Consider the following 24217-nt stretch of genomic DNA (forward strand, 5'->3'; position numbering starts at 1 on the left):
GTGCTGGACTGAGGAATAAACCAGAGCTTAGTTATCACAGGGTACCTGAGGCAGTGGTTTGGGATGGTGGGGCAATTATTTTGACTGAAAGTATTTATTTATGTACTAATCCCTAATCTTCTTGCTAATTTATGCAGCCTGTTTCCACTAAGACTTTTAGTATGTAATCATTGAAACTTATCTTAAAGGTGCCATCTGTGGATTTGCTAATGCTAGCTCTAATCAGTTTGGTTGTGCCCGGTAGTTCAGGAAGTGTTGGTCAGGGACCTTTGGTCTTATAAGAAAAATCACAGAAGAAACCTTGAGGTAATATGTCTTCTCAAGGTTGTATGCTTTGTAGATGTTGCCTATCATCAGTTGTGTCACTCCTATATTGTGTATTTTATGTTGTACATTTTTTTAGCCCTGTATCTCCAGTACGATGGCCAAGGTTCTTCCCATGACTCTTTAGGAAAGTGACCAGTAGGAACTTCTCAAACCAGGGTTTACATCATCTTTACTCATGTTCCTGTGGCCAAAGCATGCTAAGTGTCAAATTATAAGTCATTGCATAGGTGTGCAATGGGTACAGTGAAACTTGCCATTTGACAATCATTATTGAAATAATATCACACCAGAAATAGGTTCTGTATATATTTTCCTTTATAACATTTGATAAAAAAACTGCTGAGTTACATCAGACATGCATTCCATGGACTTTAAATATGTACATCAATGAGGTAGAACATAAATTCCAATGGATTCCTAGGATACCTTTGCATTAAAAGAAAGCAGTTCATACATCCTGAAGTACATTCAGTAATAACTACTGTTAGTGGAAATCTGATATGTTTTTGCTTTCAATTATTCATTTTTTGGGGGGGAAACTTTCATTTTTACAAATTTAGTGAGTACATAAACGTGGAAATTAGTTGCTTTAATGATATCTATGTACCAGGAAATGGGCTGGATTTGTGTTTATAGGAGACATTAATGTTCTTGAGACATTAAAGATTCTTCACTTATTAGAAAGCTTTATGCTTTTCCAGACCATGTATCATGTTTGCAAGAGGAAATTTTGGGGCAAAATACTCACAGATTCTTTTGTGAATATGTCATTTGCCTTATATCTCAGCCATGCTTCCAGAATCTTCTGTTCATTGTCAGCAGCAGGAAAGAATGAAAGGATCTCTGGTGAGTTTTTTTTTTTCAATTTTTATTTCTCATTTGTTTTCCATTCCATTATATATACCTAAAGATGTTCAAGAATTAAAAAACAAGGGGGTGGGAAGGTGGCTCAGTGGTAGAATGCTTGCCTTGCATGCATGAGAACCTGGGTTCCATTCCTCAGCACCACATAAAGAAAAAGAAAAAAGCTGGAAGTTGTGGCTCAAGTGGTAGAATGCTAGCCTTGAGCTGAAGAGCTGGGGGACAGCGCCCAGGCCCAGAGTTGAGGCCCTTTGACTGGACCCAAAAAAAAAAAAAGAATTGAAAACAATACCAGCCACACAGATTCAGCCTCAGGAACATATTCTTAAATCAGATAAAGATGGCTTGTAGATTTAGCAGATTAAATGGTTATATTCTTTCTAAGTTGAATGCAGATTTGCTTCAGAATGTCTATGTTTTGTGTTGTCATAAAGTTGATTCACACTTGTTATGTGATGTAATGACACCAAGGAGGTTATATCTCATGAAAGGTGAAGGATAGATTGCAAGCAGATCACATCCTCATGAGTAACATTAAACTATCTCAATGAAACTTTCCTGGAATTGCTGAAATAGTCTGGTCACACACAAATTCATGTGTTCTTAAGGAATGATTAACCTATATGTCCTTAAATTAATCTCCATATCTACTTTTTGAGCTACTTCATGGTCTTGGTCTTACTTGAAACTATATTTGTTGCTAAACTTTATGGTCTTTCTACAAAACCCTGTTTGTTTTCTAAAGTATCCTCACAAGATTCCTTTCCTCTATATTCTCCCTCCATTCTTGATTTTCTACTCACTAGTGTTGGTTATTTTTCTCTTCCTCACTCTTTGTATCTATCTTTGAATCATTTTTTTTACTTTTTGCATTCCATCTTTCCTCCATATGTGTCTCAGTTGTTTCTTTTCTTCAAATGATTTATCTGGGAGCTAGTTTTTCTTAGCGATCAGTTTTCCTTTGTTGACATGGCTCTTATGATTAGCATTTTTCTTACCCATTGTATAGGAAAATTGTTTCCTAGAGAGTTCTACAGGATTACATAACCAAAGACAATTAGAGAAACACAAAAACATAAACAGATAGACTTAGGGGAAATTAGGGTTTTGAAGGCTCTCTGGCACTTGGTCCCTGGGTGCCAGCAAGCAAGAATATTTCCTTGAGTGCACATAGGGAAGATTACTATTGATAACATGTAAAAATGAAGTATCTATATTAATATTACAATGAGAGCCACAACAGGTTGTGGGGGAAACATATTTCCTTATTCTCCTGAGACAGAAGACTGGTACCCAGAGAAAATGCAGACATGGAGTTCACCTTACCCAGCCTTCAAGGTCAACAGCACCTCAGTTTCAGCTGCTGTCTTTCCAAAACTGAAGAAAAGGCCTGCACTCCAGTTTCTGATCCTCTCCAGAATTCTCTTTTAAGCCTTCTGCAGTCAGCTCTCAGTGCTCTCAATGCTGTCAGGCTGGAATTCCAACCTCTCCATCCTTTTCCCCCTCAGCTCAACTTCAGAGTTCCATACAGAAAAGTAGTTCCTTCCCCCAATTGATACTCTACAAGAAAATCGGATTTCTCCTGCTTCTGTTATCTTTGGTCTAACTTCATTTGATGTGGTATTCAGTTTTGTTTTTCCTTCCCACTACTTTTGAATATTTTCATTCACTGCCAGTTTAAGATTTGAACTACTTTTGATAAAAAATCAATACAGTGCTGAGGTCTTCTCTATTAGAAATACCACTTGTTGCAAAATCTCACAGATGTTTGCTCAGGAATATATTTTGATCTCTGAGGAATTTCACTATTAACTAACAAAAGTGGAAATATATCCTTAGCGATCTACTGTTGAAATGACTCAGGAATATGTGCCACATTTGAGCATTTGGTCATATTTATAATTTTTGTCATCTTGAGTGTTCCTTGACCCTGCATAAATTTGGCTCCACCTTCCATGAAGGCCTATTAAAATGAAAATTGTGTCAAGGAACATTTTATTCCCCTCCTACCTATATTTTGTATTGTAGAATGTCGGCAAACTTTATAAAACTTCATGGTACCAGTTCTTTTTTATGTAGGAAGGAAATATCAGGGTATCTGTGACCACATTTCAATATTTAGTATTTAAACCAAACATGGTTAACCTAGGATATTTTTTTTCTTTTTTTTTTGGGGGGGGGTCCAGTCGTGGGGTCTGAACTCTGGGCCTGGGCCCTGTCCCTCAGCTCTTCAGCTCAAGGCTAGCACTCTACCACTTGAGTCACAGCGCCACTTCGGGCTTTTACTTTTTGCTTATGTGGTGCTGAGGAATCAAATCCAGGACCTCATACATGCAAGGCAAGCGCTCTACCACTGAGCCACCTTTCCAGCCCAACCTAGGATATTTTTATATGGGAACTAAATCAAATCTTATAAGGGCCCAAAAAATCATTAGCTTCTTTCTGCAGTACTGCTACTGTCTTTAACATTCATGTGGACACTGCTTTCATAGATCTGGTCATGTTCTATGTTCTGTATTCCATGTGATATTCTGAATATGTTCTGTTTGCTTATTATAGTACTTGTTAATAGAAGATCTAAATAGGATGTATGGTGATGTAGTACATGTAAATGCAGGAAAAATATTTGTGTAATTCATTGTTACCCTGATATGTACTAAAATTTTATCAAAATTGATAATATAATTTTTAAGATACCCCCTTAGACTTATTGTTGTCATGACAGATTATTGTCTGCTTAGAATTTTTTTTTTTTTGGTGGGGGGTCTGGTCCTGGGGCTGAACTCTGGGCCTGGGCGCTCTCCCTCAACTCTTCAGCTCAAGGCTATTGCTCTACCACCTGTGCCATAGCGCCACTTCTGGCTCTTTTCTGTTTGCTTATGTGGTGCTGAGGAGTAGAACCCAGGGCCTCATGCATGCAAGGGAAGTGCTCTACCACTGAGCCACCTTCCCAGCCGTCCGTAGAATTTTTACCTTGTCTCTATTGCTAGCAGCAGAAATGTGTTTGCATGCATTAGGGAAACTGTAATTTTTTATTGGTCTTGGGGCTTCAATTCTGGGCCTGGCTGTTGTCAATCAGCTCTTCGGGTCAAGGTGAGTGCTCTACCCCTTGAGTCACAGTGCTACTTTCAGTTTTCTGGTGTTTTATTGGAGATAAGTGTCTCATGGACTTTCCTGCCGGGACTGGCCTTGAACCATGATCCTCAGAACTCAGGCTCCTGAGTAGCATGTATTACACGCATAAGCCACCAGCGCCCTACAAATCTGTGTATTTTAATGACCAGGTTCATATATTGTCAAATATTTCTAATTTGGTATTTAATTCTCCCAGTGAATAGATAACACAGCAAGCTGCGAACATTTTATGTAAGACAAAAGCATACCTGCAGCATAATGAAATTCCAGATTGGAGTTCTCATAACCCAGGTCTGATTTCTTGATGGACATGTGCCATTACAGAATTTGATATCATTTGAGGATGTGGCTGTGGACTTCACCTGGAAGGAGTGGCAGGATCTGGATACTGGTCAGAGGACCCTTCATAGAGATGTGATGCTGGAGACCTATAGCAACCTCATGTCCTTGGGTGAGCAAAGGTCATTTTTACTTGGAAGATCGTGTTTTTATTTTATTAGACATTAGACTGTTTAGGTTATTTAGGGATAAGATTCCAGTGGTAGAGCATTAGCCTTGAGCTGAATTGCTGAGGGACAGTGCCCAGGCCCAGAGTTCAGGCCCCACAACCGGACCCCCCCCAAAAAAAACATGTGGATAGTGTTTACCAAGTAGTCATGGATCCAGGGTCATAGGACACACAGCGGAGTAATCTTAAAAATATTACAAATGTGGAAAGCCTTTGATCTGAAAGGAATAGCTCAGTGTTCATCAGAGAACTGACTCACATAGGAGAAAAGAAAGTAGTGCACAGAACATTTTTGAAATGATTTTCAATCAGAATTGAATCCTCAGCATATGTGAGAGCATACACAGGAGAGAAATTATGAGTATAGAAAACATTTTGCCAGAAGTCACATCTGTACAGGTATCAGAGACATGGACACATTACAGAATCTCTGTAAATATAAACATGAGAGGAAGTCTTTCAACCAGAAGCCAACCTTCAGCAATTATTAAAACATTCACCCAGGAAAGAAGCCCAATGTAGGAAAATCTTTGTCAGAAAACCTCTGTAAGATGCTGGAGGGGATGTGGACAGAAGGGAACCTTACTTCATTGTTGGTGGGAGTGTAAACTTGTTCAACCACTTTGGAAAGCAGTATGGAGGTTCCTCAAAAGACTTCACATAGAGCTCCCCTATGACCCAGCAATCCCTCTTTTGGGCATTTACCCAAATGTTTACAAACAAGATCACACTAAAGCTACCAGCACAACTCTGTTTATTGCAGCATTATTTACCATAGCTAAGATATGGAACCAACCCAGATGCCCCTCAGTAGGAGAATGGATCAAGAAAATGTGGTATATATACACAATGGAATTCTATGCCTCCATCAGAAAGAATGACATTTTCCCATTTGTTAGGAAATGGAAAAGCCTGGAAAAAATTATATTAAGTGAAGTAAGCCAAACCCAAAGAAACATAGGTCCCATGGTTTCCCTTATTTGCAATATCTATTATAGGTATGAGTCAAGCAGAAAAGGTCAGATAATGTGATGTTAGGAAAATGAACCCTTCGATATGTATTTAAATGGCTTTTTTTCTTTCATACATTTGTTTCTAATGCATTTATAAGATTATTTCTTTGTTGCTTTGTATGTCCCTCCCCCACAGTATAACCCCTGCTTTCACTGTATTTGATGTCAATATAATTTGTGGAGGAGAAGGGGAAAAACAAGTCGTTTAAGTTTACAGGTGGACCTGTTGCAACGATGAGAAGTACAAGTTGTCATGTCGAAAATGAACTTTAAACTTTGGTGGGGGGGGGCAGATTGCGTGGGGGGCCGGGGGAGGCTGAGAAGTGATGTGAAGGGTAAACAAAGGAGGAGGCTGCAATGCTTGATAAGAAATGTACTCATTATCTCACCCATGTAATTGTAACCCCTCTGTACAGTATGTTCACAATTAAAAAAAAAAGAAAAATAAAAAAAAAGAAAACCTCTGTAAATTATACAGAGAAATCCTTCATGGCAGAGGTAAGCTGGGTGTGATGGGAAACCATTCTCCACTCTTCAGCTCTCTAAGCCAACATTTCTCATCCTTTCATTGTGTTGAGTGGGGATGGTGTCATTCAGTATTATCCAAAGCATGTAGAAACAACCAGTCTCGACAGTAATTCAGAGATTGAAGTTATTAAGTTGTGGTTTTTATACTAAGAAATAGTTTGTTAGGGTAATTTGATAAACTCTTCTTAGAAAAATGAGCTCTGGCCCTTTGGTACTAGATTCAGATCATCTCCAACATGGTTAGGGGAACAATAGATGGGTAAAGACTGTTATGATAGGAGGCAAGAACATGAGAGCAACCAGTTTTCTACTGCTCCCTTATGTCTCCCTCTGTATGTGTGATCCATGCCTTATAGTACAAATGACTTACTTATTCCAGTTCATTTTTGAATGGAAGATCTGATGGAAGATATTAGTCCTTATTGCAGTACATCCATAGTAGTAAAATCTTTCTCAGAGCGGTAACAATGCTTGATAGGAAATGTATTCATGACTTACTCATATAATTGTATAATCAATCTATACAGTATCATTACAATAAAAATTCAAAAATGTGGTGGATAAATAAAAACAAGAGTCTCTGCATTTTGTCTTGGGGGAGAACCCCAAAATGTCTTCAGCCCTTGCTTTTTTCTTCAATTAATTACTGGTGATGAACAACTTGTGATTGATTCACTCTTAGCCCATTTAGTTGTTCTGCTGAGTGAGCTGTGATAAAACACCAGTGTGGACGATGTTGTGAGCCTACATTTTCTCAATGTTCTAGAGGCTGATTACAAATTTTATTGCCCTTACTTTGAAATACAATATGATGTTCCATATTTTGTTTGTGTAGTGAGTATATAACCAAACCATGAGTATATATCCAAAACCCAGAACACATATATTTCTGAAGTGGGTATCTTTTTTTTTTTTTTTTGGGTCCAGTTGTGGGGCCTGAACTCTTGGCTTTGGCACTGTCCCTCAGCTCTTCAGCTCAAGGCTAGTGCTCTACCACTTGAGCAACAGCGCCACTTCCGACTTTTTTCTTTTTGCTTATGTGGTGCTGAGGAATCGAACTCAGGGTATCATGCATGCAAGGCAAGCGCTCTACCTCTGAGCCATCTTCTCAGCCCCGAATACATATATTTCTTTGATATGAGAAGAAGGCTTTCATTTGCTATCTCATAAAGGACCAAGATAGATAAGACATTTGGAGAAATAAGACATTTTGCAATCACTCACAAAAATTTAAGTTAACAAAAAATAAAATTATCTGCCACTTGAGCTATAGCATCACTTCTAGACCCTGAGAGGAAGAAAGGAAGGAGGGAAGTGAGAGAAGGAAAGGGGAAGGGAAGGAAGGAAGAAGAAGGAAGAAACAAACTATTGAAAAGAAGAATGTTTAATATTTGGTGATTGTGAGAATTATTCTTTCAGAGGTGGGGCTCAAGAAAAATGGCTTTACATAAAGCAAATTCTTGAACTGTATAGAAAATGATACAGATGCTGTAACATTTTATGAATTGATTTACTAATTCAGTAATATTAAGTAAGGTGGTCAGGTGTGGCTGGTGCCCTACTGGCCACGTGGTGGATGGTGGGGTCTGGTATCTTGTTTTCATGCAGGGGGAAGGAAATGCCCCATCCATCACTTGCCTCCCAACTGATGGTTGTGGCTGGATCCCTGCAAACAGGCATGGGAATTTGGCTGATATGTTACTCAATCTGTTAGTCCAGTACCTGGGACTGGGAATTTCCTGTGGACCTGCCTCCTCCTTAGGCCCTATTTAGGCTGGACCAGCAGTAGCACCAGATACCATGCCATATGTCTCTGTGATCATGTCCTGTGTCCTGTCTCCTGGCTTGTCTCTGGTCATCATAGTGTCCCAATTCAGCACTCTCTTGGTGCTGATTGGTTTCTTGGTGTTGTTTTTATTCTTTTTTTCCTTTCTGTCATGTTTCCAAGCTGTTTAAGTGTATTTGTGGACTGCAAGTCTTTGTTACAACAGGATGCTTGCAGACTGCTAGCTGTGTAATAAACACTGCAGTATTCCATCTTCCAAAATGTGGCTCTCAACATATATAGTGTCTTCTTTTACAGAAACACAAAGATTGACGTAAATTTAGAATTTCTAGAACCAAGATAGATGCCCCTGTATAGTTATGTAATTAACGATATCCGGGCAGCATTGTGAAAAAATGTCTGTTGCATCAGAAAGTGCTTAATTAGTAAACCAAGACCAAGACTACAGATCCTATGTAATCCAATCATTCTAGATATGTCCGGAGCTGTTTGGTTACATGAAGAGCTCTACTTTTACACTTGCCAATATGAGGTGTTGAACTCAGGAATTGATTTGAAGCCAGTCAGAACTGGCTTCAAAGGAGATTCTCTCATCTTGGCCTCCATAAAAGCTAGGAATCAAAGCATGAGCCCTGTGGGCTGTTCTGAAGAAATCTCTGTCTGGGAACAAGAGGTTTCATTCAATGCTTCGCCTCCAGGTTCCAGTCCCTTCAACAATTTCAGTATTTATTTTCATTGTTCAAAGAGAATCCTTAAATCCTGCCTATGATTCCATTTACAAGATAAAGACAGTGGACTTCACATTGCCAGATGTAGCTAGGTTCCTAGCTTAACCCCTTCCCTCACACTGTTTACCCTTCTGCTTATCTACTGAGACCTAATAAATAATAAATAGGGGGATTGGGAAGCCCCTGGCCTTCCTACTTGTAACACACACACACACACACACACACACACACACACACACACACACACACACACACACACACACACACACACACACACACACACACACACACACACACACACACACACACACACACACACACACACACACACGTAGGGGGATTGGGAAGCCCCTGGCCTTCCTACTTGTAACACACACACACACACACACACACACACACACACACACACACACACACACAACACACACGGCCATTTGGATATAGCTCATTCTGTTTTTGCAAACTGGATGCCTTCTGATAAAGGATGGTTAATGGACTGGAGTGCTTCTACCTAAGCCTGTCGTATAGCTGTAATTAAAAGGCACGAACCAACATACCACATATTCTATGTTTCTGTTGTTTTTGCATTCTTAAAAAAGTTATTGTGAAGGTGACACATATATATGTATGTATATATATATATGTCAAAGTTACATAAGCCAGGTATGGATTTCATTACTTTTTGAACAGTATGCATTTTTGCACAATTCCACCTACATATTAAAAGTAGCCTTTCCCCCCATATATAACAGTAAAGTATACCAATATTAGGTATTGATCTCATTGTCTGGGTGCTGTCCCTGACCATTTTATCTTAAGCCTCTATCACTTGAGCCATCTATCAATTTCTACTTCTGGATTTTTAGGTGACTAATTGTAGATAAGAGTTTCATTGACTTTTCTGAAAGGGCTGGATGAAAGCTCAATCCTCAGATCTCAGGTTTACCACCATGAGACACTTGTGTCCAGCACCTTTAAATATTATTATATGCACTATTTTATTTGTGGTATGTGTTTTTCTTTTCATCATTCACACAGCTTGATTTCTGGGCCTGGGCTCTGTCTTCAGCTCAAGGCTACTGCTCTACTACTGGAGCCACAGCACCACTCCCAGCTTTTTCTGTGTATCTGGTGCTGAGCAACCTAACCCAGGGTCTCATGCATGCAAGGCTAGCACTCTACCACTGAGCCACCTTTCCAGCTCCTTCAGTAGCATTTTCAAAGGAATATATTAGGCCTTATATATTAGTTTGTTGCATAAGTTCAACAAACGATAGAACCAAAATACTTGAAAAAGTATGGCACTCATAGTAAACATGCAGTCTTTGAAAAAACTGGCATTATCCTATGAACAATGCATTGTTACAACTATTTAGTAGGATTTAAATTGTAATAGGTATCAGAGGTGATTTACAGTGTATAGAAGATTGCCTGGAGATTATAAAACAGGTGATTTCACTGTATAGAAGGATGTGTGCAGGTTACATGAAAGCAAACTAAGAAATATACATCAGATGAAACAAATATAATAAATAGTAAAGTAATCACTAAAATGAAACCATATTAATATTGTAATATAAAAATAGTAAATATATCAGGTACTGTCTGATTTGAACAGAAGAAAACATACTCCAGAAAATCAATAAGCCAAAAAGACATACATTAATTATCAAGAAATAAAAATAAATCAATATAAAAATACCATAAGCAACAGTGAATACTGAAAAATACAAATAGTTATAATATGAAAGGAAAAGAACATCAGCACAAATTGTGTTACCACAGATACAGAGCATTGATAATAACAGGCAAATTATAAATCTGTATAACAAAAGTTCTATGCTGAAAAGTAAAGTCTACAAAGACATGATTAAAAGGCCAAAGAATGATAATTTGTTTAATCTGTCATTATGATTGGAGAACTAATACTCCTCTTAATGTCTGAATAACTAGACAAACGGTCAGTAGAAACACACACATGGATAGCATTATCTTTACTAAATGCTGTTTATAAAGCACTATGCTGTCATATTAACCAAGACAGACACACTGACAATAGATCTGAAGAGAAATTGTCTAGAAATCAGTATGACAAATAAATATGATATAAATACAGGATAAAATCCAACAATATGTTTCTAATAATCTAACAGTAAAACAAACAGAAGGAAACTAGAATGGATATGTAAAAAATATATGTATGCTCTCATTGTGATTTATTCAATATTAAAGGGAGCCATTTTCTTCACTTGGGAAATAAAAACAATTGCTTTCAATTATGTATGGTGTTTTCACATGTGTATCTTCTGGCGGGTGTGGCAGAGCCATAGAATGTGAGGGAAAGAGGGCGATGAAAGTGAAGTATACAACTCAAGAGTAGAGATAGGAGGGAGGGATTGGGAGAGAGTGAAAACATGGAAGACACTTTATGAAAGGAAAGGTATTTATTACCTGACTCATGTCATTATAATCTCTGTATATATAACTTCCACAGTAGCATCAAATTACATTAATTATAAAACAATACCTCCAGCATAAACGATTTGCTTAGTGAAGAAAATCTACCACAGTTAGAACAGTTACAATTGTTAGAAACACAATACAACACTTAATTTGAAAGATAAACTATTTCGGTTTAGGTTGCATATTAATTCTACATAAACCAGCAACAATGAACTGTTTCATTTTAGTATCCAATTAAGTGTTAATGTTAAATGTTGAGGTAAGAAAAACCAAGGCAAGTACTTCTGGCTCAAGACTGTCATTTTAGCCTAGCTAGTAAGGAGGAAACTGAGGTCTGGAAGCCAGCCTGGATAGACAACTCAAACTAAGCAGCTAATGAACAGGTTAGAGGTATGGCTCAAGTGATAGTGCCAACAGTGAGTGAGGAAGTTGACTGACTGTGAGACCTGCAGTTCAAGCTCCAATAGTAGCTCAAGAAAACCATGAGGTATGTGTATTACATGTGTTTCTAAGTTAGAAACCTAACTGTAGTGATACTAGCAAGTCTTCATCTCAGATATAAAGGGAAAAAAGATGAGTGGAGGAGGGAAAGAATGTAAGCAAAAGGTCAGGAATAAGAAGGAAGAAGAGAAGACAAGAGAGTAGTGGAGAGGAAGGGAATAGAGGGAAAAGGAAATGAGGAGAAGGAGGGAGGAGGGGAGGAAAGCTTCATGGCATCAGATTTAACAGTAACTGGTCTGGGAAGATTGCTCAGTGGTAGAGTACTTCTTTGCATGCATGAGACCCTGGGTTTGATTCCTCAGCACCACATGAGCAAAAAGTTGGAAGTGTTCCTTTGGTTCAATTTGTAATGTACTCACCTTGAACTGAAGAGCTGAGCAACAGTGCCTAGGCCCACAGTTCAGGATCCACGGGTGAGCAAAAAAAAATAAAGAAAAAAAACGAAAGAAAGATTTGAGTGTAACCCCAGAAATTCAACTCCAAAAGTACCTCCTGGAAAAAACAAAGAAACAAACAAACAATGTGAATCTCTGGTGGATCAAACCTGTAATCTTAGGTACTGAAGAGGGTGAGATCTGAAGATTGGGTCTCAAAGTCACCCTGGGCAGGTATAGCTGTGAAACTCTTACTTCCAGTAAATCACCAGAAAACCGGAAGTGGTGCTGTGGCCAAAGTGGTAGAGTGCTAGTCTTGAACTTAAGAGCTGAGGGACAGTGTTCAGTCCCAGAGTTCAAGCCCCAAGACCTACAATGAATAAATAAATAGATAAATAAGTAAATAAATAAATATATAAATAAAACAAATGAAAACCTTGTATATTGAAAAACACTACCAACAAGGAAAAAATAGCATGGAATGAGAGAACTATTTGCATACCTCTAAATAGATTGGTAACCAATATGAATTATAAAATATAAAGAAAATCCTTCAAGTAATCCACACACAACAAAATCTAATTTTAAAATGGGAAAAAGATTGTAGAGACTTTTCTAAAAAGGACATACACATGTAGTACATTAAAATATAAAAGTAGTTTAATATCAGTAGTCATGAGAAAAATTCAAATCAAAATTCCATTAAAATAACTATTTTACACATGCTAGTATGGACATAGTTTTAAATAAAAACAACAAAAATACTCCCAAAGTCTAAGAAAACCTAGGAAAGATGTGAAAAGAATGTGAACCTTGGTTCATTTCTCTCAGGTATGTAAAACTATCAAAGATGAAGCCAGGTGCCCAGATGGCTGAGATTTGGGGATCACGGTTCAAAGCCAGCATGGGCAGGAAAATCCGTGAAACTCTTATCTCCAATAAAACCACCAGAAAACCAGACGTGGTGCGGTAGCTCTAGTGGTAGAGCGCTAGCCTTGAACTAAAGAGCTGAGCTACTGCGCTCAGGCCTGGAGTTCAAGCCCCTTGATCGACCAAACAAACAAACAAAAAAACTATCAAAGATGGTACGAAGAGTCCTAAAAAGAACTAAATATAGAATTATATAGGAATATGGTCCAGCATTTCTACACTTGTATGCAACACCAGAGAATCACTTCTCAAACTCTACTCACAATAAGCAAAACATCGAAGCATGTAAAACAATAAATGTGTTCAAATGCAGGGATGAACTTTAAGTAAAATAAGCTAAATAAAACACATTTGTCATAAAGGAACAGCCATGGTATAATTTCCCTTACTGAGCTTTCAAGGACCGACAAACTTGTAGAGCCCAAATATAGGATGATTCCAGAGACTGGGATAGAGAGGAACAGGAGCTGCCTATTCAATGATTAAACAGCTTCACAGATGGAAGATGAAAAGTGTTGTAGATGGATGGATGGAATGGCCTCACAACAGTGTGGCCCGGTGTTTTATCAATGAACTGTACACATAAGAATGGCTAATGTAGCCACACACAGTCTGAAACACAACTATTTTCCCTGGACTTGGGAAACTCAAGAAAGGTTAGTTGCCAGCATAGGCTACATAAGAAGATGAAGGGCTGGCTGGAGGTGGGTGGGGAGTGTAGTCGAGGAGATGGGAGGGCTGGGATGGTAGGGGAAAAGCAAACAGAAGGCAACAATGCTTAATAAGAAATGTACTCATTACCTTGTTCATGTAAGTGTAACCCCTCTGTATGGTATTTTCACAATAAATAAACTTATTTAACAAAAAAGAGCTTGCTGCACTACATAGCAAGACCTGTCATCACAAGGAACATGGAAAAATCAAGTTTTGGATTCTGTGAAGACATATGGGTGACAAACATATCTATTTTACCTCCTAAAATAACAAACAAACTGAAAGTGTTTGAGCACATGCTAAAACAGTGTTTAGTTGGAAATACACACTACAAATAGCATTAATAACAAACACACATGGACAAAAATACAAATTATTATAATCTCTGTAGGTTTTGCAGATGATTTCACTGACTATTGCTCAAATGTGTCACATATTCCTGAACCATTTCTTCCACTAGATTCCCAAGGATACATCGCCACACATGCTATTTAGTATTGAAGTTCCTGAGATTAAAGTTTACTACTTAGCAAATATATGTGAGATTTTGCCATTACTGATATTTGAAATATAAAAACCACAGTCACTGTATTATTTATTTTCACAACCAACTTCTATGTTATAATGTCAGTGAATGCAAATATTCAAGCAGAGCAAGAAGAAAAAGGAAAACTGCAGGAACCACATCAAATGAGGATAAAGCAGAGAAAGAGAATAGAATCTGGGAAACTCAAATTATTTTATGTTTAGCAACAATTTTCCTGTATAATGAGTAAGAAAAATGTCAATTCTAAGAGCCACATCACCAAAAGAAAACTGATCAGTAAGAAATTCTACTTCCCAAAGAAACCATTAGAAGAAAAGAAAAATTAAGAGCCAAATGGAGGAAAGAGAAGCTGAGAGACTGAAAGAGAAAAAGAGACAGAGAGAAAAATAGACAATGAGAGAGAGAAAGCGAGAAATAAAGCTAGTGAAGCCACATGGTGGTGGCTCATGCCTGTAATCCTAGCTACTCAGGAGGCTGAGATCTGAGCATAGTAGTTCAAAGCCAGCCCAGGCAGGACCATCTGTGAGACTCTTATCTCCAATTAACCACCAGAAAACTGGAAGTGGCGATGTGGCACCAGTGGTAGTGTACTAGCCTTGAGCTGCAGAGTTTAAGTATAGTGACTAGGCTCAGAGTTCCAGACCTATGACTTAAAAAAGAAAGAAAGAAAGAAAGAAAGAAAGAAGGGATGGTAAAGGGAAACAAAGGAGGAGGCAACAATGCTTGATAATAAATGTCCTATCTTGCCCATGTAATTGTAACCTCTCTGTATGGTATTTTCACAATAAATAAATGTAATGCAAAAGAAAGAAAGGAAGCTAATAAATTTAAAAAACAGAATGAATTGCAAAAATAGGTAAGAGAAGTCCTATGAGAGCACCATAGAGAAAAACAGAGATTTCTATGAATACCATCAAACTCAGCCTAAGTTTCAAGTCAAACAAAGCCCACAAAGCAGTCCAAGAGTATTTCCAGATATTAATTGAAGTACTTATAGCTCACTCAGTCCTGTAGAATATTTGAAGTTATGTTTGACCACACTATTTCAGCAAATCCAGTAAAATTTCATTAGGATAGTTTACTATTCCATATGAGGATGTGATGTCTGAGCAGTTGCTACCATCCTTCACCCTCCATGAGAAGTCATCTCCTAGGTGTCACTGAATCACATAACTAGTGGGACAACTTTCTCTCACACTACAAAAAGTAGAAACAAACTAAAGCATATCTGCACTTAATTTAGAGTGTCACATTTTATAATCTGCTAAATCTCCAAGCCATCTACCATCAAGTGGTAGAGCACTAGCCTTGAGCTGAAGAGCTGAGGGACAGTGCCAGGCCCAGAGTTCAGACCCCACGAGCGGACCCCCCCCCCCAAAAAAAAAACAGAAAAAAAACTAAAGCTCCTACAAAAGATAGTTGAAAAATTGAAACCAAAAAAGGAAAACATGCCACCTGTTCAATAAAAGTAATTATCACTGAAATACACCTAAGGATATATAAACTATTTTTCTATTAATGTAAAGATATCTTAGGACTCCATTGAGTATTTGTAGTCTACCTCATTTATTTACATATTCAAACACATGTATGTTCTGAACAGTATTGTCACACAAAATTATAGAGATAAAATATATACAACATACATTTTTGTTTTATAATATTTCTTTTTTTTTTTCTTTTGTGTCTGGTCGTGAGGCCTGAACTCTGGGCCTGGGCACTGACCCTCAGCTCTTCAGCTCAAAGTGAGCACTCTACCACTTGAGCTACAGCGCCACTTCCGGTTTTCTGGTGGTTTATTGGAGATAGGAGTCTCATGGTCTCTCCTGCCCGGGCTGGCTTTGAACCACGATACTCAGATCTCAGCCTCCTGAGTAGCTAGGATTACAGGCGTGAGCCACCAGCGCCCGGCATTCCTTAAAGTTTTGAATATCTCCCCTCTCACTTTACAAAGGTATTTGCAGCTGGGTGCCAATGGCTCATGCCTGTAATCCTAGGTACTCAGGAAGCTGAGATATGAGGATCCCAGTTAAAAGCCAACCTGGGCAGGAAAGTTCATAAGTCCTATCTCCAAGTAACTACCAAAACAATGGAAGTGGCCTTGTGGCTCAAGTGGGAAAGAGCTCACTTTGAGCCGAAAAACGCAGGGACAGCGCTCAGGCTGGTTTCAAGCCACAAGATCGACCAAAAAAAAAAGTTCTTGCAGAGAGTAAAAAGAATGATTCTGGCATCATCTTCCCCTGTTCTAATATATATTCTGGAATGAAATAACAGAATTTAAAGACAGATATACTTTATAATCTTTGAATTAAATTGATTTGTCAAATTCTACTCATTACTTTCCCAGAAACTCTCAAATTCCATCTATGAAATTTTAAGGAGTGTTTGGTTATTTGTGTCTGAAATTTGCCTTTCCTTATAAAGAATATCCCTTGTTTTGTTGTTGGTCCAGTGGCTTGAACTCAGAGCTTGGGCACTGTCTGTGAGCATTTGCAGTAATGTACTTGCCTTTCTTTTATTAATTGCTTCAGGGGAGTAGTGAAAAGTTTCCTCCCAGGGGTTTTTTAGAAAATGTTACTCCTCCTCCAAGACTCTTAAAAAAAATAGTTTTCTAGGTAGATCAGAATGAATGTGGGAGGAGGTAGAGTTCAGGGCAGGTCCATGTTCATGTGAAGCTTCATTACTTGCTCCAAACCAGTCTGTTTTTACTTTTCTGTTTTGCATATCCTATTTTGTTTTGATTTTCTACCTCTTCTCTGAACCTAGAAGTTCCTGTCAGCTAGTCTAGGCCACATATCTAGGGGTCCTCAGACTTGTCTTCCCAGACTGCATCCATTACACTGTGCAATAAATCTTTTGCCTCCCTCCCTCATATCAGACATTCTAAGCTTGTCTCTTAAGGGTTTGTTGTGATTGTTGATGATCCTTTCCCCACATCATGACTGGGAAGGATTGTGTAGGAAATTTTCATGCCTGATATTCAGTCCTCCAGTGTAAGGGTTTTCCATCCCTCTTTTAGTGGACCTTAGCTATTCCTCATGAAAATGGAGATCATGAGGCACATTTGGATGTATAGATGGCAACATGGGAGCACCTATAAAATATGAAGGAAGAATAATTCTTTCTTTCTGTAAAAGTTAAAAGTAAGTTCCTGAGAGGCAAGGACATAAGGATCAGGTAAAAATGGCTGCTTCCTAAACTAGCTGTGTCCCATAGTTGTCCTTGTTCTTGGTTACATTTTTAAAACATTCATTTCTAAGTATTATATTTATTGTACTAGTATAAATAGAATTTACTTCCTACATTATTTTTGAATTGTTCATTGCTCACAGAGGTAAGTCTCATTATTATACAAATATTATATCCTCTTATTTCATTGATCACAGTTATTGACTATTGCAGATCCTGAGGTAGAAGGTACAAGTATGGTAAGGTATTCAGGGATAGATTATGGTTCTGACTTCCTCTGGAGGAAAAGATGAACCAATGGAAAAAGATGGAGCATATGCATAACACTTGTAGGATTCCTTTGGCAGGAGATGTGGTGCATCCCTCTTGGGTTCCACTATGCTCAGCGATTCCCATGGTTGTGATGATCCATCGCCCTGGAGGGCCTGTGGATTTCACATCTTGTCTATCTATTGTTCTTGTGTAGCAATCTCCCAGTATGTAAGGCAGGACTGGTCTCAGAGGAGTGACATGATCAGTGGTACCTTGCTGGCTCCCATGTTTGTCAGTTTGTGTGGACAAGCTCACCCTGACATCTTGAGCCTGGCTGCTGCCATGAGGCCTATTTGAACTAATGCCTCTCACCATCCCATACCTCTGTTTCAGAGACCTGTCCTGTTTCATGTTTTGTATCATTTACTGTGCAAGCTTGTGTTATGTATCCATATAGGCTAGTAGTTGGGCTGGGTATGGTTTTCAAGGGTGGGGTGGTGTTTCATGCCTCTTGCAGGAACAATTGTGTTCTCACTAACTACTTGAGTAATCCTAGCTTACTATGCAATCCCCTTAACTTACATTGCATGTTCAGTTGATAGAACCATGGTATAATAAGTTTGGGTCTCGGTTTGCTATTGAGGTTCAGAGGACTCTTAGCCATTGGTGCAGATTTTGGGGAATATTGGTTGCCCTCATTATTGCTACCCTGACTCTTCTTGCTAGTGCTCCTTCTTCTCCTATGATCCTTGTAGAAACCATATATACAGCACAACATGTTAATATTTTAGTTTGAAATGTTTCTGGTACCCTTGGGTTGCATATGGGAATAGATAAAATGATTGTGATATGTTTTATGATTTAGAAACAGCAATGATGTATGTTGATGATCACATAGACCTGCTAAAGACCCAGTTAAAATGATGTGTCATGCTAATTGTCAGTACATCTGTGTTATCCCTCTTGAATATGATGGAAATATGATCTGGACCAATATGCAGTGACATATTTGAGGAATCTGGCCCTCTGATAATTTGCACTTAGACATTACGCAGCTTCAGGGTCAGATATCTGGTATTGGTCACTCCACCACACAAGCTTAGCTGTATCTGTTCTCCGTTACCTGCAGGGATTCACCTGGGGAAATAGCACTCTTTTTGCTATTTTTTAGGCAATTTTCTGTTTATTGTTTTGGTATATCTTTTTTCTTCCATTCTTCCTGAGATGTATGATCTGCCGATTTTCCAGGTTCAGGCTGATAGACACTTGCTCAATTTACAAAATGAAAAAGGGGGAAGTGGTGCAGATCCTGAGGTGCCAGGAGCAGGCAAGGTGTGAGCAAAAGCTCCACAACCATGGACTCCAACCTTCAGGGCTATAAGTACTTGCCCTTTTTGTAGGAGGGAGTGTTCCTTTTAGCTTCTGGGCCTGGGGGCCTACCGCTAGGTGTTTGTTGGACAAAGGTTGAACTAGAATGAGGAAAGATGCATATGGTATGCACTTCTTGACTCAGTGAGTACTAGAACAATGTGATGCAAGCACTGGACAGATCTAGAAAGTGTCTATAGCTAAGGTTATTGCTGGAATAAAGAGAGATTCGTCATTGGCCTTCTCTTAGTCTTTTCCATTATAATCCCATTGCCCTTCCAGAGCACTGTTGGTATTGTGGCTGTCCCGCAACAGTGGTAGAGTGCTTACCTAACATGTATGAAGCCCAGGTTCAAGTCCTCAGTACACACACATAGAAAAAGCCAAATGTGTAATTGTGGCTACAGGAGTAGGGTGGTAGTTTTGAGCAAAACTTTAGGGAAAGTGTCCATGCACTGAGTTCAAGCCCCAGGGCTGGGACTTAAAAGAAAAGAAATGCAAGCTGGGTGTTGGTACCTCATGTCTTTAATCTTAGCTATTCAAAAGGCTGAAACCTGAGTATCGCAGTCCAAAGTCAGCCGGGGCAGCAATGTTTCTGAGACTCTTATATCCAATAAAAACCAGAAAACCAGAACTGGTGCTTTAGCTCACAATGTAGAGCAGTTGACTTGAGCTGAAGGGTTAAGGGATGGTTCCTAGGCTCACAGTTCAAGTGGCATGACCAAAAACCAAACCAAAACAAAAAAAACCCAAAAGGATAAAAGAATAAAGAAATACATTACAAGGCTTGAACAATGAAAACTATATTTCAGGGATATGAAGGTGGTTCAGTGGTAGACTGCTTACCTGGCATGCATGAGGCCCTGAGTTCGATTCCTCAGCACCACATAAGCAGAAAAAGCCAGAAGTCTCACTGTGGCTCCAGTGGTAGAGCGCTAGCCTTGAACTGAAGAGCCGAGGAACAGTACCTAGGCCCAGACTTCTGGTCCCATGACTAACAAAAAAAAAAAAAAGGAGGGCTTGGAAGGTGGCTCAGTGGTAGAGTGCTTGCCTTGCATGCATGAGGTCCTGGGTTTGATTCCTCAGCACCACATAAACAAAAATAAAAAAGCCGCAAGAGGCGCTGTGGCTCAAGTAGTGGAGCGCCAGCCTTGAGCTGAAGAGCTGAGGGACAGAGCCCAGGTCCAGAGTTCAGGCTCCACAACTGAAATCCCAACCCCCCAAAAAAAGAAAAAGAAAAGAAAACTGCATTACACAGGTACTTTTGGGAGCACCACAGTTTTTACCTCATCCTTATCTCTTTGTGTCTCAGGAATTTAGTTTCAGGGAGGATTTTTTTTTTTTTTTGGTCGTGGGGCTAGAACTCTGGGCCTGAGCACTTGTCCCTCAGCTCTTCAGCTCAAGGCGAGCGCTCTACCCCTTGAGCCACAGTGCCACTTCCCAGGAATTTAGTTTTAAAGAATGAAATTATTTTTTCTTTATATTGTTAGAGGTGCTTTTAAGTTGAAGTCTATACATTCAAATATGCTCTTTGATTCCCATTTTCATGAGGAATAGTTCTGGTCCACAGTAGAGACATGGAGAACCCATACATTGGAGAATTAAAATCATTCGTGAAAGTTTCCAATCCAATCTTTCCCAATTATTTTTTTATGGAAGGGATTACAAAAAATCACAATAAACACCTAAGGGACAAGTGTAGGTTCTCTGATAAGAGAGAGGGAGACTGTTGTAGACCCTGGGGTGCCTGCCAGGAGCAGACAAAATGTGAACAAAGGCTTCAGGGCCATTGACTCCCACCCTCAGGACTGCAAATCCTTGCCCTTTCTTGGTTTGAAGAAGTGTGTGTTGTAGCTTTTGGCCTGGGGCTTTAACTGTCTGGAGGCTTGGGTGGAAAAGATGTATTGAAATAAAATGAGGAAAGATGTGTACTGTTTGCACTTTTGGGCACAGTGGGTCTAGGCCAATATTACACAAGCATTTGAGAAATATAGCAGAATTGTGCCATCAGCCATCTCTCTGTCTCCTTAATTATCATCCATTGGCTCTCAGAGCCTTGCTTGTGCTCTGATGGTATTGTGGCATGAGACAAAGATTTATTGCATACTTTAATGGATAAGGTCTGAGAAGACAAGTCTGAGGTCCCTTAGATATGTAGCCTAAAGCTACTGAGAGGAACTGTTAGGATCAGAGAAGAGGTAAGAATTCTAAAGAGATTTTCACATGCAAAATGAAAAGACAAAAGCAGACTGGTTTGCAAGTGTTTAAGTTTCACATCAACATAGCCTAGCCTAAACTTCACTCTTCTATCTCTCCTGCATTCATCCCTGACCCCCCCTAACCACTATATCTTTGAAGGGAAATGGAGGTGATGTGCCTTGTTCATAAGAATCCCTGTGTGGGAACTTTTCACTAGTTACCTGAAGAAAGCATTAAAGGAAATGCAAATAGAGCACAGCAAATGCTCACAGAGAGTGCCCAAGCTCTGAGTTCAAGCCATAGGACCAACAACAAAACAAAACATAAAATCCTTAAATGAAATGCAAAATTCAGAAAAAAACAAAAACTCATTTAAATTATAGATACAATTGGGGAGTTTCTGGAAAATTAATTGTTAGATTTTGTGAAATCCAAATCACCAGAAGTATTATGCCACATATTTACCTAACAATCTCACTATTTTATGCCAGTGTATACATTACAGCAATGGCAAATGACCCAGGTATAAGTTTAGTGGCTGCGAGTACCTTTGTAAAGTAAGAGGGAATGTATTAAAAAATTAAGACAAAACAGATATATAATTTACATTCAGCAGAAGGCAGGCATTGAATAAACAGAAAGGTATAAGCAACGCAGTCTCATAACCTCAATTTCATTTTTAGAACTAAGAATCAAAAAGCCAATGTATCCAATTCTCCCCATATATATCCCTTTTCTGGTTGGTCTTATGTATTTCAAGAGGAAACAGTGGTTTTCAAGAAGAAACTGAGCTTAACTCCCACAGCAGGGAGAGAAAAGTCCCAATGCACAAGAGCACACTTGTTCCCTGGTTTGCAGCCGGGTGGCACCGAGCATTGTGGGAATTGTAGTCTCCATGGAGGATATTTTCTTTGAAAGTCCTGGGTTGTTTTTGTTTTTTGGAGGGTGGAGGTGGGGCAGAAGATGCTTTGCGCAAGCGTCTCCCCGCCCACCAAGGGCGTTTTAAGTCTCCCTCTTCCGTGTTCTTTTCCTTTGCCTTGCTGCTGGAAGTGCCCTGAAGTAAGGTTTGGCCTTCCGTAGGTGGGAGCCAGGAGTCTGGTGCCCAGCTCTGTGCAGTGGAGCTTGGGAGCTGTAACTAGAAGGAATCTCAGGCTTTGGAACTGATGTCAGGTAGGAACTGTGCGATTGCTGAGGAGTCTCCCCTCCACGGGTTTCTGTTTCTTTTTCTGTTTCTGTTTGTTTGGTGGGGCGTGAACTCTGGGCTTGCAAGCAGCATTTCTGAGCTCCTCAGCTCAGAGGGAGAACTTTATACTTGAGCCAAAGCGCCTACTTCCCTCTCCACGCTTTTCTCCAGTCTGGGGTTGATAATTTGCTTGAGGTTCAGGAGTTTGTGCTGCCATTAGCCTCTGGGCCTTCAGATGCAGGAACCTGATTCCCAAATGTCTGAGAGCAAGCTGGGTGATTGTCCAGACTAGGAGAGCCCAAGAGTTGTGCATTTGGACTCCAAGACCAAGGGATTCTTCTATTAACTCATGTGACTTTATTTGCTTTGCCCAGGTGTAAGAGGAGTACAGGAAGGATTCTAGTGAAATTGTGAGGTGTGTGCCTGCCTGAGTCCTCTTACACTGCAGTTGTATTTTTGGCTTCTGTGTTGTTTCTCTTAGAGATGTTTTAATCTATTTGGCTTGATTTTTTATTTTCCTGGCTTGAGTTCCCAAGCGTTTGTACAGGATCCTGTTTCTAGAGACAGTTTTACATGGGATATTGGAGTCGTGAGTACTGGGCCTCTATATTTAGCAATGAAGCCTAGCAATGTTTGAAGCAGAGCACCCTATGAGTAGGAATCTCCATCCTAAATGAACAGACCTTGTCAGTTCTGGGAAGCCATATAGAGCACAAGCAGAAAAGCACAGGAAGGGGAAGATGTTGCTAGCTTCCTTTGCCTTATGCAAAAATTGTTGCCACTTCCCTGAGCACCAGATTCAGGTGGTACTCTTTCCTACACCACTCTCAATCACTTTTTGCTGTTGCAACATTTAAACTAATTTCTGGGAGTTGTGATGTGCTGGATTGAGGAATAAACCAGAGCGTAGTTATCACAGGGTACCTGAGGCAGTGGTTTGGGATGGTGGGGCAGTTATTTTGACTGAAAGTATTTATTTATGTACTAATCCCTAATCTTCTTGCTAATTTATGCAGCCTGTTTCCACTAAGACTTTTAGTATGTAATCATTGAAACTTATCTTAAATGTCCCATCTATGAATTTGCTAATGCTAGCTCTAATGTGTTGTTTTTGCCTGGTAGTGCAGAAAGTGTTGGTCAGGGACATATGGCCTTAAAAGAAAAATCACAGAAGAAAACTTGAGGTAATATGTGTTACTCAATGTTGTATGCTTTGTAGGTGTTGCTTGTCTTCAGGTGTGTCACTCCTATATGGAGTATTTTATGTTGTATCTTTAGGATGGCCAAGGATCTTCCCATGACTGTTTAGGGAAATGAACATTAGGGACTGATCAAACCTGGGTTTACCTCATCTTTACTCATGTTCCTTTGGCCAAAGCACGTTAAATGGCAAATTGCAAGTCATTTTATATGTGTGCAATGGGTACAGTGAAATGTGCCATTTGACAACCATTATTGAAATAGTATAACACAAGAAATATATTCTGTACATATTTTCCTCTATAACTTTGGGTGAAAACTACTGAATAACATCATACATGCTTACCTTGGTGTTTAAATATGTAAATGAATGAGGTAGAAAACAAATTCCAATGGAATCCTAGGATACCT

General features: G+C 39.2%; 1 protein-coding gene across 1 annotated transcript in view; it reads left to right on the forward strand.

Moving 5' to 3' along the window:
* LOC122118565 (zinc finger protein 658B-like) overlaps window positions 1-24217 on the forward strand; it is a gene marked incomplete at its 5' end in the record, with an annotated part of 110572 nt that overhangs the window by 14388 nt on the left and 71967 nt on the right.

Source organism: Dipodomys spectabilis, unplaced genomic scaffold, assembly GCF_019054845.1.
Source record: "Dipodomys spectabilis isolate Male_0828 unplaced genomic scaffold, ASM1905484v1 ptg000155l, whole genome shotgun sequence".
In the NCBI taxonomy this organism is placed as follows: domain Eukaryota; kingdom Metazoa; phylum Chordata; class Mammalia; order Rodentia; family Heteromyidae; genus Dipodomys; species Dipodomys spectabilis.